This window comes from Suncus etruscus, chromosome 18 (genome assembly GCF_024139225.1).
Source record: "Suncus etruscus isolate mSunEtr1 chromosome 18, mSunEtr1.pri.cur, whole genome shotgun sequence".
NCBI lineage: Eukaryota > Metazoa > Chordata > Mammalia > Eulipotyphla > Soricidae > Suncus > Suncus etruscus.
Window position 1 is genome coordinate 26,519,093 of NC_064865.1, and position 13,683 is coordinate 26,532,775.

At 40.8% G+C, this 13,683-nt stretch overlaps 1 protein-coding gene and 1 non-coding gene across 2 annotated transcripts in view; both read right to left on the reverse strand.

The window, feature by feature from the left end:
- Nucleotides 1-13,683, reverse strand: part of PPP1R14C (protein phosphatase 1 regulatory inhibitor subunit 14C) — a 94,050-nt gene that overhangs the window by 57,275 nt on the left and 23,092 nt on the right. The window lies entirely within an intron of this gene.
- Nucleotides 13,141-13,259, reverse strand: LOC125996721 (5S ribosomal RNA). The gene has a single exon (XR_007491402.1). It is a non-coding gene; the product is annotated as a 5S ribosomal RNA (ribosomal RNA).

The following is a 13,683-nucleotide window of genomic DNA, read 5'->3' on the forward strand; positions in this document are numbered from 1 at the left end:
AACTTTCTCCAAATACTCTTCTGTAACTTTGATGAAATACCTTTTGTTTTGTTCATTTTTTAATTTAGTTAAAGAACTATGATTTAGTTGTTGATAGTTGAGTTTTAGGCATAAACTATTTCAACACCAATCCCACCATCAGTGTCAACTCCCATCCCAAGTGCTCTCATAGTCCATCATTACCCAGACCCCACCCTCTGCCTGACACTTTGACAGGCACATTACAAAGTTCAAAGGTTTCAGCTTAGATCTCCTGATTCCAGTATTATCGAGCCTGTGCTTTGGATATACAGCTATACAACTCAGGACTTTTATTCTCCTATTACTTCACTTATCTTCTTCCTTCTTACCTTGATTTCTTTTCCTCTCTGTCCTTTTCTTCCCTAGGCTTTAGGGTCAAGGGTTATCTGGGTTTTTCCCCTTTACTACATTACATTTCTTCACCCAATTATTATATATGTTACAGATAAGTGAGATCATCATGTTCATTTTTATTCTTCTGGCTTACTTCACTCAATAGGATATCTTCCAGTTCTAACCAGCTGCAGCAAATTGTATTATTTTATTATTCCTTGCAGTTGCATAGTATTTCAGTGTGCATATGTATCACATCTTCATTATCTATTCATCTGTCATTGGACACCTAGGCTGATTCCTGTCTAATCTACTATTTTAAGTGCAGCAATGAATAGTGGTGTGCATACATCCTTTTAAATGAATGTTTTTAATTCCTGGGAGCAGATAACCAAAAGTGGAATTGCTAGGTCATATGACAGCTCAATTCTAATTAATTGAGGACTCTCTGCACCATTTTCCATAGGGGTTAAACCAGACAACATTACCACCAGCAGTGGGTGAAAGTTCTTTTTTCACCACATTTTATCAGCACTGATTTTCCTACTATTTTTGATATGTACCATTCTCACTGATGTGAGATTGTAAGAGCTGGAACACAGTTCCAGGAAAAGAGCTTGACCCTTCTGAAAGGCAGATGTGTGAAAACTCTGCCTATGGCAAGGTAAAAATTCCCATAACGGCTCATTGTAGGGAACTTCCTGGCATGATTTTTCCACTGCCTTAGAATGTCTTAGCAGATGCAATGCCCTTATAAGAAACTTTTACTGCCTCAGAATGTCTTAGCGGATGTTATGCCTTTATAAGGAAATCATCCCTACCCCTTCTCCCCTTCTTATGGTATATAAGGATGAACAAAGAAAGCCACGTGGTCCTTTGGTTCGGTTCTGGATGGGCACTGGACCCTGGCCGGCCAGAATAAAGAACTCACTTGAGCTTTTGCCTGAGTGACTGTCTCTTCATTTCTCTGCATCGGAGCAGCATCTGGACTAACGAGCCTTACAAGATGATATTTCATTGTTGCTTTGCAAGGTAAGTAATGCTGAGTACTTTTTCATGTGCTTATTGGCAATCCACCTGTTTTCTGCCAAAAAAAACAACAAATAGCTTCCCTCAACCCCCCAGACTAACCCATAGCTTCCCTCAAACTCCCAGATTAACCCACAATTTCCTTTAATCCCCCAAACTAACCCACAGTTTCCCATTAACCCACAAATATATAGATGAAACAGGTATTCCAATTTTTCACCGGATAAAAAGGAGTCTGAGAGAGGGAACCCCCCAGTGACAATGCAGAGAGTGGAGAATGTTTAGGACTCTATTCTATTCTGCTTGGGTAAAATAGCCACAGAGCACATGCATACTATCAACAAGACCCCTCTGGATCACCTCTATGAAGTTGACACCCTTTTTGTTACTTCTATTCTAGAGAAAAAACTGAACAGATATATTCAGTTCTTTCCCCCAAGGTCACATAGCCAGCAGGTGGCAGAGTTGGAGCTCACACACTTTATGTGGTCCCATTCTGCCCTGGGTGTCTACACTAGGGCTCCCACAGGCAGACATTGCAGGCTTCCCTCCATCCCAGGAGGAAGTGGGTTGGGGGATATTTTAGGAAGTAGAATGAAGCTCTGAAAGGGGACTCTACTCATAGCATTAGCATGAGTCTAGAAAGCTAACAAGTACAGTTGGCTGATTTTTCCTAGAGAGCTTGCAGCACCCACACCACACCCAGGCATTCACTTCAGCTCTCATTCCTTTCCTTCCCTGTGGAGAAAGAAATTAATGACCAGGGAGATTTGAAAATCCTAATAGCAGATAGCAAACTCAGAGGCCTCCAACTCTCCCAAGGTCTGGGCAGAAGCCCAGAGACAGACCAAAACTGGCTGTCTGTATTTTAGGGTGCTTTATCCTACACTGACAGGAAGAGTGTGATAACCAATGACTTGGAATCCTCTTCACTATATTTGATATAATATGTTGTATAGTCACGATCACTTTGATATCTAAATATATTTTTATCTTGACTGATTCTGGAGAAAAGTGAAAGGGAATAAAGTAATACAGAAATGCATCTGCTCCTTTCCATACAGTCATTCATTGACCTGCTTCCAGCAGCTTTATAGTCAATGTTATTTATTTGACTTAACTAGAGAGATGGAACATCCAGAGGTGGCCCACATAGTAAGACGTGAGCCAATCCCACTCTCTTCCTCTACTCTCCAACTGCTGCCACAAGTCTCCTGATTCTCACCTAGTCTTGTCTTTTTCCAAAACCCACAAATAGCTTCCCTCAATCCCCCAGATTAACCCTACAAACAGCTTCCCTCAAGACTCCAGATTAACCCATAAACAGTTTCCCTTAACCCCAGATGTCACTACACTCTTGTGCAGTATTTAGTGTCTCCACTGGCTTCCCATAGGACCGAGGTTATCAGACAGAGAAGCTGGATACCCATCCCAGACTTCCCACCTCTGCCAAGCTCCCAGGTCCCACCTCTCACTTCTCACTTCCCACCTCCCACCTCACACCTCCCACCCAGCCCCAGGTGGGTTATCTATTAGCAGGTCACTTTGAGCCTTTCCAGTGTGGTGTGAGAGCAGGCAGGTGTTAAGGGCATGAAATCTCAGCAAAAAAGATGTTATGGGATCTTTGGAGTGGGGCTATGGTCGGGATACCCAGATGCCAGGAGACACACACATATCCTGAGAAGCGGTGGTCCTAACACACGGCTGTGTAAGGAAAGAATGTTGGCTTGTAGAAGCTCATGACAAAGGAAGCTCATCAAAGCAATAAACAATTGTAGTTAGAGTTCACGGAACTGAAGTGTGTGCCTAGTATGAATGAGACCTAAATTTATCCTCAGCACCACATTCCCTCTCTCACATCACTGCTAAGAGTGGTCCTGGTAGCCCCCAGCACTGCCACTGGGTCCAAGCAGTACATCACCAAGTTTGAGCCAAGACTAATGGAATCATCATGCTCATATATTACCAGGAGAGGTCCCCAGGACTCCTGAAACTTGTCTGGAATCTAAAAAGCAACTGTCCAATACTAACATACTGGTCAGGTATGTATAAAAGCACAACAAAGACAAAAGTCATTTAGTCAAGAGAGCTATGCCCTTACCACAGAGGTGAATCAGTCCCTGCTAACATCTGAACATGTCTCTGGGCAGACTCTGAGGCAAGTTCACTACCCCAGGTAAAGTTAAAGTACTTTGCACAGGGGTACAGCATGTAGGATATTTACCTTGCAGTTAGCTAACCTGGGTTCAATCCTTGTTATCCTATATGGTCCCCTAAATCCACCAATAATAATTCTTGAGTGAAGAGCTATGACTAACCCCTGAGCACTGCCAGGTATGGCTCCAAAAAATGTGCCTTGCACAAGCAGACAGATATTAAAATGGGAAAGGCATTTATTTTACACATCACCTACATGGATTCATACCCCAGAACCCCAGATGGTTTCTTCAGCCCTTCCAGTAGTGATCTCTCATGAGAGAGTCAAAAATAAGCCCTGAGCACCAACAGGTTTGACTCAAACCTTACCTTTACCCTCAAAGTGCCTTGCACTGCCCTACTCCACCTCCTTCTAAGAGGAAGATTGGGGTGCGGAATAGAGAATAGTCAATGGAATCAAGGCCATGGTAAATTTAATGCTTCCTCACCAGAGCTCCATCACTCCTAGGACACTCATACATGACCCTGAGTCTGCCCTCATTATTGTCAACAGACAGGTTCCAGTCATGGGTCACAAGGGCAATTGTACTTATCTACTCAGAGAGCTTGTGCCTCCCAATAGAAACCTGACCTGTCCCAGTAAGGGGGAGGCCCTATGTGGGTATGTATGGCCCACATGATCCCACTCTGTATCCCCTTGCTTCTCCCAGGTACTTTCACAGCAAAATTGGTAGGTGCATGTTGTTGTTCTGGAACCATCCACGTGCTTCTCTGGTAGTTATGACTCATTTTCTTTCAGATGCACATACAATTCTGACCATTCAAAGGGCCTTGCAGTGTGAAAACTTCTGCAATAAAACTACCTGGCACACCATATTTTGGGGGAAAAATAAAGTCAAGTGTGCAGGTTGGAGAACAAGAATACCCATATTTCTAGTTTAGGGACATGGTATCAGGAACAGAGGAAGCCAGAAACTGGCCCAAGGACTCATTGGGTAGGATCAGGTTAGGGGATCAGGAGATTTGCCTTAAATAAACGGTTGCTCTCTAACTGTGTTCCCCAAATGGTCTTGTCAATCATTGTCTCCCACATCAGGAGAACCACTTAGAGTACGAGTGTCCTGATGTCAATCCTGGTTAAATCCAGGCCCCTGTGACAATAACAAGGAAAATCTCACATCTATTCCCTGTGATGTTTGAATGTGAACTTGTGGGAGCTCACCAAAGGTTCATCCATAGAAGTATCAATAGAAGAAAGCACATTATGTTAGACAAACAACAAGTCCTGCAAATTTTCACATGACTAGAGCCCAGAACTTCATGCATATCTTTGAGCAAACAGACTAGATAAGAATTCTGCCTCATCCTCCAGCACACAGATGTATAATCAAGGGGAATAGTTCTGTTTATATCGAAAGAGATTGTCTCAAAGCAAAAAAAAAAAAAAAAAAAAAAAGATAAGAAAGAAGTAGCTGCTAAGAAAGTCAGACATAAACCATGGTCATCTAGTCTCAAGCTGAAACTTTGGAAGTAATTTGTGACTTGGTAATTCAAGAAAACTGACAGTAAGAAAAATGGGCAAGGCCACAGAGGTATCTATCTATACTAACCCAAGCAGGCTGGCTGCAAACATCTCATGGGCTCTACCCCCAATACCCACAGTCCCTCACATAAATTTCAATGAATGCACCAACTAATAACCCCAGTCAGGAAAACCTTCTTCTCCTGGAACACAAGGTAATGGATCAAAGAGGAAAAAGAATACAAACTCTGTACTGTTGCAAATTGACCTGGAGGAATTTTCCACTATTGCAGTGTTTTTCAATCTTTTTTGTGCAAAGGCACATTTTTTCATGAAAAATATCATGAGGCACACCACCATTATAAAATGTTAAAAAAGATTTAACTCTGTGCTCATATTGACTATATAAAGTAATCTCTTGAATAGGAATCAAATAAACACAAAGAAATAATTTTGTTTCTATTCACTTACTCAGTGTGAAACCTGGGCTTATTTGGCTGAACACAAAGCTGATATTCTGGCAGAAATCAAAGAAAGACACACATATAGCTCTTTGTCAACAGCTCTCGTCTCTCTGTCTTTAGTTTTTATAGCAATCAGTCTTGAAAAGCTCATCACACAGATATGTAGTGGAAAATGAGAGCAATGTCAAAATAGCTTTGTTTGACAGAACGGGGAACTCCTTGGCAGTATCCAACCAAAAACTGTCCAAAGGTAAATCAGCAAATCTTAACTTGAAACCACGATTTTGTCTCAGTTCACTTAGTTCCTCCTACTCCTGTAAAGTCATGTCTTTTCCACCAACTGATGAGCTATAAGGGTCCCTAACCCAGTCAAGGCATTCAGTGGAGACTGAAGAGAAATACAATGAAAACTTCTCCTAGAGAGTTTTTAAATGTTTAGCTATTATCTCACACAGTGTAGCAGTGTGAACACCTTGCCATTTCTTGGTGAGTGTGAACATTTCAAGATTGCCACTTTCCATATGTTGATGCCAGAGTTGCACTTTTGAATGGAATCCATTTAGTTTATCTGTACGTGTAAGCAGGTTTTCAGTTCTGCCTTGCATTCGTGTGTTCAGTTCATTCAGAAGATGAAAAATAGCTTCCAGGTATGCTTTGCTCTCATCACCTCACACAAAGCTGCAAACATGCAACTTTTCACAGGTCGTGGCTTTATAAAGTTTACCAAGCACACAACATCATCCAACACAGGAATTAGGTCTGCTGGTAAAGTCTTGGCTACGAGGGCCTCATGGTGTAAAAAACAATGAGTAACAATCACATCTGAATTTCTTTTCTTCATTCTGCTTACAAAGCTTTTGGTGCTCCTGATCATGGCTGCAGCTCCATCAGTGTAGACACTTGTCCAGTTTTCCCAATTAAGTTCTCCTTGTTCAAGGTATTCTGATGTGACCCGAAAAATTTCTTCTCCTGTTGTTTTTTTTTCTGGAAATGCCTTGCAAAAAAGAAGTTTTCTCTGATTGCATCAGCATTCACAAAATGCACATTAACCAAGAGTTGAGCATGTCCACTGATATCAGTAGACTCGTCAAGTTGCAATGCAAACTTCTCACTGATAAGGATCTTTCCCTAAACCACACTTTACATGTCTGCAGACATGTCATTAATAGTCTGGAAATTGTATTGTCTGAGAGAGGGCCTTGGCTATTTCTTTAGCTGCTTCAGGTCTGAGTATTCCTCTACAATAGCTTTGCAGGCGGGAAGTAGTAATGTCTCTGCCACAGTGTGTAACTTTTTGGATGCGGTTATAAGTTCAGCAACTTGATAGCTAGCCTTAAGAGTTCTTTCCTTTACCTTTGTGGTAAAGTGTGTGTTGCCTGTTTCTCCTTGTTTTCCACAGGTAAACTAAAAAGTCTGTATTCTTGTTATGAAGTGAAGGGTGTTTTGTTTGAAGATGGTGTTTAGGTTTACTTGGGACCATATCACTTTTAGATAGCTTTCACCACACACCGCGCACAGTGGAGTTGATTTCTTTGCATCTCTGGTGCAAGTAAATGAAATATAGCTTTCACTATTTTGCCTTGTGACAGAGAATTTGCTTGAGCTAACCATCTTTGCTTTCTTTTGATCCCCACTCATACTTGGGCTATCATCTGGCTCTGAATTTTGTTCAGAGTCCAGTTCTTTCCTTTTCAAAAACTTGTTCATCACTGCAGTATCTGCTCCTTTCTCACTGTCACTCAGTACTTACTGTGCTTATCTCCTTCCTATAGCTACTGTCCATCACACTCAGCACTCTTCTGCACATGTCTCCATCCAGATCCACCTGTCAGCACTCTTCTGCTCATGTCTCCTCCAGATCCATCACTCAGTGCTTTTCTTGCGGGGTCCAGGATAATCCTCCAGAGTCCAGATCCATCAGTGCTCTTCTGCACATTGGTGATCTACTGCTATGTCTCCTCCTGTCAGTGCAACAGTGACACCAGAGCCATTTATAGTCCATAGCATGCAGCTTTGGCTCACAAATAGACCAATCTAATGATTGGTAATAATTGACTGATTAGTATCTGTGCACTTATTCAATTGTCATTATTTCTGAATCTAATGATTGGTCTATTTGTGAGCCGAAGCTACATGTTATGGATGAAATTGGAATTTGTCCCACAGCACACCAGACAATATCTCATGGCACACTAGAATGCAGTGGCACAGTGGTTAAAAAATGCTGCACTATTATTGTAGGGCAGTATCAAGGTCACAATATAAGATGGATATTATGGATATATAGAATATATGCATACAATACTATCAATATAAAAACAAGGAGAAAAAATTTCCACTGACTGTCCCAACATAATCCAGTGCTAGAATGGCCCACCCTCCTCCCAGAGCGCATTCCCATTGGTGTAGGAAGAGGTAAAGGGAAAGCCTGTCGACCTCTATAGAGTCCACCTAGACCGGCGCCCAGGGAAGGCCTGAAGTCCACGGGAGAAAAACCCTATACCTGGCAAGAGCTGGTCTCCAGAATCAAGGAGAAAACCGGAAGCCAGATGTCTGCCCACTCTCCTCCCCATGCACCTCCCCCCTGGAGTATGAAGGGAGGGGGGAAGCCTGAGGACCACTAAGAGTCCACCTGAACCCACTTCTGGCCATCTGAGCTGGCACCCAGGGAAGGCCTGGAGTCAGGGGAAAAAGACAAGGATGGCTGGGGGCCTGCCAAGCCTCCCAGCACTCCTCAGGCTAGGGAGAAAGGCTCTGGTATGGGGCCTCCCCCGACCCTATACCTGGCAAGAGCTGGTCTCCAGAATTAAAGAGGAAACTGGAAGCCAGATGTCATTTCTAATATTTATTGCCTCAGTCCCAACCCTTACTTCCCCCCATCTTCCCATGTAGGTACAACTAATGACATGAAGCTCATCACATAGAGTGATAAGTGCAGTTAGAGAAATAACTACACTAAAAACTATCATAACAATGTGAATGAATGAGGGAAAAAGAAAGCCTGTCTCGAGTACAGGTGTGGGTGAAGTGGGGAGTAGGTAGATCTGGGAAATTGGTGGTGGGAATCGTGCACTGGTGAAGGGGGGTGTTCTTTACATGACTGTAATCATACAACTACAATTATATTTGTAATCACAGTGTTTAAATAAAGATAATTTAAAAAATGCTGCACTATTGTATGGAATGACTTGTGGTCTGGAAAGATCTAGAAGAAATCTTGATACCAAAGAGAACTTTAAAAGGTGTGCTAAGGAAACAATGAGGCTCAGCAAACACATTGTCTAAAACTACCACAGATTTGGGTGGACTAAACCTATATCGTCATAATAAACTATAGCCCAGAAACCCATATTGTGACAAATAATAGATCAATAAAAGGGTGGCTGGGGCTGGAGAAAGAGTGCATATGGATCTTGCCTAACACACATCAGTGTGTGTTTGATCTACAGTACTGCATATGATGCCTCAAATACTGCCAGGAGTGATCCCTGAGTGCCAAATTGGTAGTAAGTCCTGAGCACATTTGAGTGTTGCCCAACCCTCTCAAATAAATAAAAAATAAATAAATAAATAAATAACTGTAAAGAGTGGAAGAATACTATAGTATACAGTTAGAAAAACAATTGTCCGATATAAAATAATGTCCCCAATACCTTCCAGGCAGTTCAGTCCTGACTGATTCCTTTGTGGCATTCTCAGAAAGGATGTGGGAAGGTGGTTGGGGGAAGGGGAATCCCCTTTCTGCATGAATTACAGCTGCTCAGCACTACATCCTACACCCTCTAACAGAAATGACTCAGCTCTTCAACTTAACCTCATAAACTTATAAACCAGCAAATAATAGATCCTGAACACCTCAATATTTTATAGTAATGGCAGCCCAATAGTATCAGGAAAAATTTTGGAAAAGTTCCATAGCAACCTATCAACCTCAGTGAGCATAAACAGTAAAACAGAATGCTCAACTAGCATCAACCACAGCCCAGTAAATCCTTAAGACTCTAACTTTAGTAACACCATGGAGAGATATAGCAATTATTTCAAATTGACCTATGTTTATCTAAGCTTTGATCATTCCATTTGCCTTTATATAGTAACAAACAATATGAAGTAAATTTGTTTGTACCTGCAAGGGGGCAAGATATGGCGGTAGGTGGAATATTGGGGACACTAATGGCACTAATATTGGGGACACTAATGGCAAGATATGGCGGTAGGTGGAATATTGGGAACACTAATGGCAGTGTGACTAAGGTCACACTGGTGGTGGGCTTGGTGTCTGAGCATTTAATACCTGAAACAACTATATTATGAACAATTTGGTAACTCACAGTGTTACAATAAAATTTAGAAAAAAAGACAGCAGATGGAAATCTCCCAGTATCTTAATAGTTAGAATTTCAAATTGCCAATTTTCATCAATAATGTACACTCATGATAAAAGTAGTTCTATATGGGAACATTATAACTGATAAGCATATATGCACTTCTTCAATTGTCATTATTTCTGAAGTTTATGAGTACTGAAGGGCAGACATGAAAATTATTAGATAGATATGCAACTGCATCACTTGTGTCTTAAAACATGACTTCTATCAAGTTCCAGCTTTGCTGCCTCTTCCCTCTCCTTTCTTGCTACTCTTACAGCAGTGGCTGGGGATCACACATGTCTGATTAGGATGCTTTCTGGGAATTACACATTCTAGTTGTTGTTCTTGCACATATGCTCACTGGGGATGGCACCTGTTTCGTTATGATGCTTTGGCACATTATAGCTGTAGTGTTCGCTGGATGTCAATGTGTGAGACACATGTGCTCACCAGAGGTCACACTCCAGGCTGCTGTGCTCAAGCATTTTCAATTGCAGTGTTTTCACACACAAGATTGTGTGCGGGAGACTGGACATTGTTACCGTACCAGGAGTCCCAACAGCAGAGTTTCAGAGACCAAGCTTGGCATGTGTGGAGCCATTCTGTGAACAGAAACTGGTACCATACTTTTCAAGGCAATGCCACATTTAACCACAAAGCCAACTTCCTTGAAACTTCCTCCCAAGTTTCAAGCTTATTAAATGATGAATATTCAGGAAAAATGGGTTCAAATTCTTGATTCATAAGATCCTGGAATCAACTCTTGTTCCATCAAATGTTAAAGATGGGACTTTGAACAAGCTACTTAATCTTTATATTTGCATGTTCTCATTGTTACCAGAAATTCCACAGGGATGAAACTCATTATTAGGAATAATGATTATGCTAAAATAAAATTAAATGTATAATGGACTTACCAAATACTTATCCAAATTGCATTTCCCCAAACAAGTTAAGTGTATGTATGACAACTAGGTTTTAATTAAACCCATACTGCTGAGCAAAACACCAACCTTCAACCTCGTAGACCTGCACCATGCTTACTCAAACAGACACTATGAAATTATTAAGCATATGGTCAGAGCCTGATAACGATCTTATTATCAGGAGTGCCCTCTGCCATTGGGGAAGAAATTGTCAAGGCATGCACTTCTTTGCGTTTAGAGACACCATCGATAGCCTCACACTCCAGAATCTGCCTCTTTTTTTTTTTTTAATAAACAGTGTTTTTTAAATCAAAGCAATATTTTATGAGGGAATCTACTTAGCAGTCCTAAAAAATCAGGAGTTAAATATTTATAAAGCATCATCATATTAACCAACTCACTCTCCCTAAAACATATCCAACATATCAAATATGCCCAGAACACTATTAGCCTATAACTGAGCTGAACTGTCAGCCACAATAAAGAGTTAGATATCTCACAAAATTTCTTGATCACTATGCTGAAAGCAAAAAATAAATAGCTTATAGAATATAGTCTTCTGCTCATGAATGCATAGGTTACAATACATAAGGTTCCCTCCCAAGGCTGGCATTATGAGAGAACAGACTGTACACTGATAGCCCCAGGGGAAAAAACAAAATTCTAACATCAAAAGACAAATTTTACTGAGTGTGCATTGCTTTTGCATCATTAAAGTCAGAAAATATCATGTCTAACCACGCAAACCAGAGTTGCTTATATAAAAATGTATGTTATATACATCTTATAAGTAATCCATATATTATGTATATCATTTAATGTAGCATAATGAACATATGCAGGTTTAAAAACGTATGCAATGAACATTCTTGCTGCTAATGAATCAGTAAAGTACATTTTTGAGGAAGAAAAAAGGAGAGATTCTAAATTGCAAAAACAAAATAAGTGTTACTAAAATAAGCACTGGTGCAATTTACATGGCACTATGGTCCTTAAATCAATTCTTAGAAATAAAACATGGCTTGTGCTAAATTGTGAAGTCAGAAACTGACTGATTTCAATGAGAATAAAATTAGAGGCCAATAGGAGAACGAGATTAAATTCTGCTCCCAGTTTGGAGCTTGACGCAAACCCTTTAAACTTTCAAATGTATTTATCGATCATGGATTTCATGCTTGGACAAGAGAAATCTGAGTGGTGGAAGCTCTGGAATATCGTTTTACTAATGCTATACATGAGTGTGTCAGGTGAGAGGTCGGAGGAGCTTCTAAAGATTCTCTGATACTATTTAGGTCATCTGTAGTTAAGGTCAAATACAATCAATTCTCAAATGTCAGAAACAGGCAATGTGCACCGGAGCTGAATTTCACCAACTCCTGAGTATTTACCGTTCCATCTTCTAGTCCAGCTCATTTGAGAAGACAATTCTATTTCTAGAAATTTTGCAAGTCAACTCTTGAACTCTCATAACTAAATGAAGTCTAAGGACAACAAAGTTAATAGACTAAACCTCATCACTTTCAAGTGACTTTTATGAAATTTCACTCTTCTCTATGTCTCTGAGATGACTTACACCTATTCTATCTGCAGAGGAAGTTCCATTTCCTGCTCTGAAACTCCCTAGGAGCAAATCCTGACACCAAGGAAATCAAATCAACAAAGACTGTAAATGTAGGATTTTCTCCTGAGAACTAGTTGTTAAATATTTACCAGGAACCCACTGAATCTGAATTCCTTCTCAGACCCCAAAAAAAAAAAAAATCTAATTTGCATTGTGAGAGGAAGAGAGGGAGAAGGTGAGAAAGTGGACAACCAATTGGAGAAGCTGGGGACAAGAGTGGAGAGAGTAATGATGGGAATTAAATGGAGAAAGGGATGGAAGAAAGCCAGAGGGTCGAACAGAGGAGGAGGGAGAGAAGGAAGATACAAGGAAATTATATAATATATTTAGTATCCTGTGAAATCCGAGGGTTCAACCTAAGCAAAGCATTTCAGATAGCTAACATTTCACTTTTTCTGAATATCTCCCTAAGTATATCACTCATACATAAACCTACTGAAGCAGAGGCTACCAATAGAAATATCCAGTTTTATTAGTGACTCTGGTCAGCCCTCTCATTGTTCCCCCAGACTTTGACATATGCTGAGCTCGTTTTGCCTGATATAAGATGGCTCCAATATTCTGAGCTTTTTATAGATTCTCTGTCAACTTCCAACTCCTCTGTCAGGCTGTCAGCTGTCACTTCTAGCTGTTCTCCCAGTTCTCAGATCTAACAGTCTAATTGGCTGCTTCTTCTTCTTCTTCTTTTTTTTTTTTAAGCCTACAGTACCCGGTATTCCCAGGTGGTCTCCCATCCAAGTACTAACCAGGCCTGACCCTGCTTAGCTTCCAAGATCAGATGAGATCGGGCGCGTTCAGGGTAGAATGGCCGTAGACTGCTGTTTCTAACTCTGAGAGAACTAAAGAGTCGGAAATTAAGCTGGTGAGGAAAGGCCATGACTTCAGTAAAGACCAGGATCTCCAATAAATTCACTCTTTAGGTTATTCACCAGATTCCAAATCAATGAGGTTGCAGTATTAGTGGCATCTGAATGAATAAGGTTTTACTAAATATTTGAGATGTAGTGTTTAGTGATATGGTAGAGCACTTGCAAGTGTGAGGACCTGATTTGAGCCTTAGCACTGAAAGCAAAATAGGAGCAGGAAAGACAGTGCAAGAATTAAGGGGCTTGCTTTACAAATGGTCAACTCTAGTTCAGCTGATCAATGGCACCCCATATTTGTTCCCGGACCACAGAGACAGGAGTAAACCATGAGCATAGCTTGGTATGGCTCTAAACTAACAAAAAAACAAAGGTAG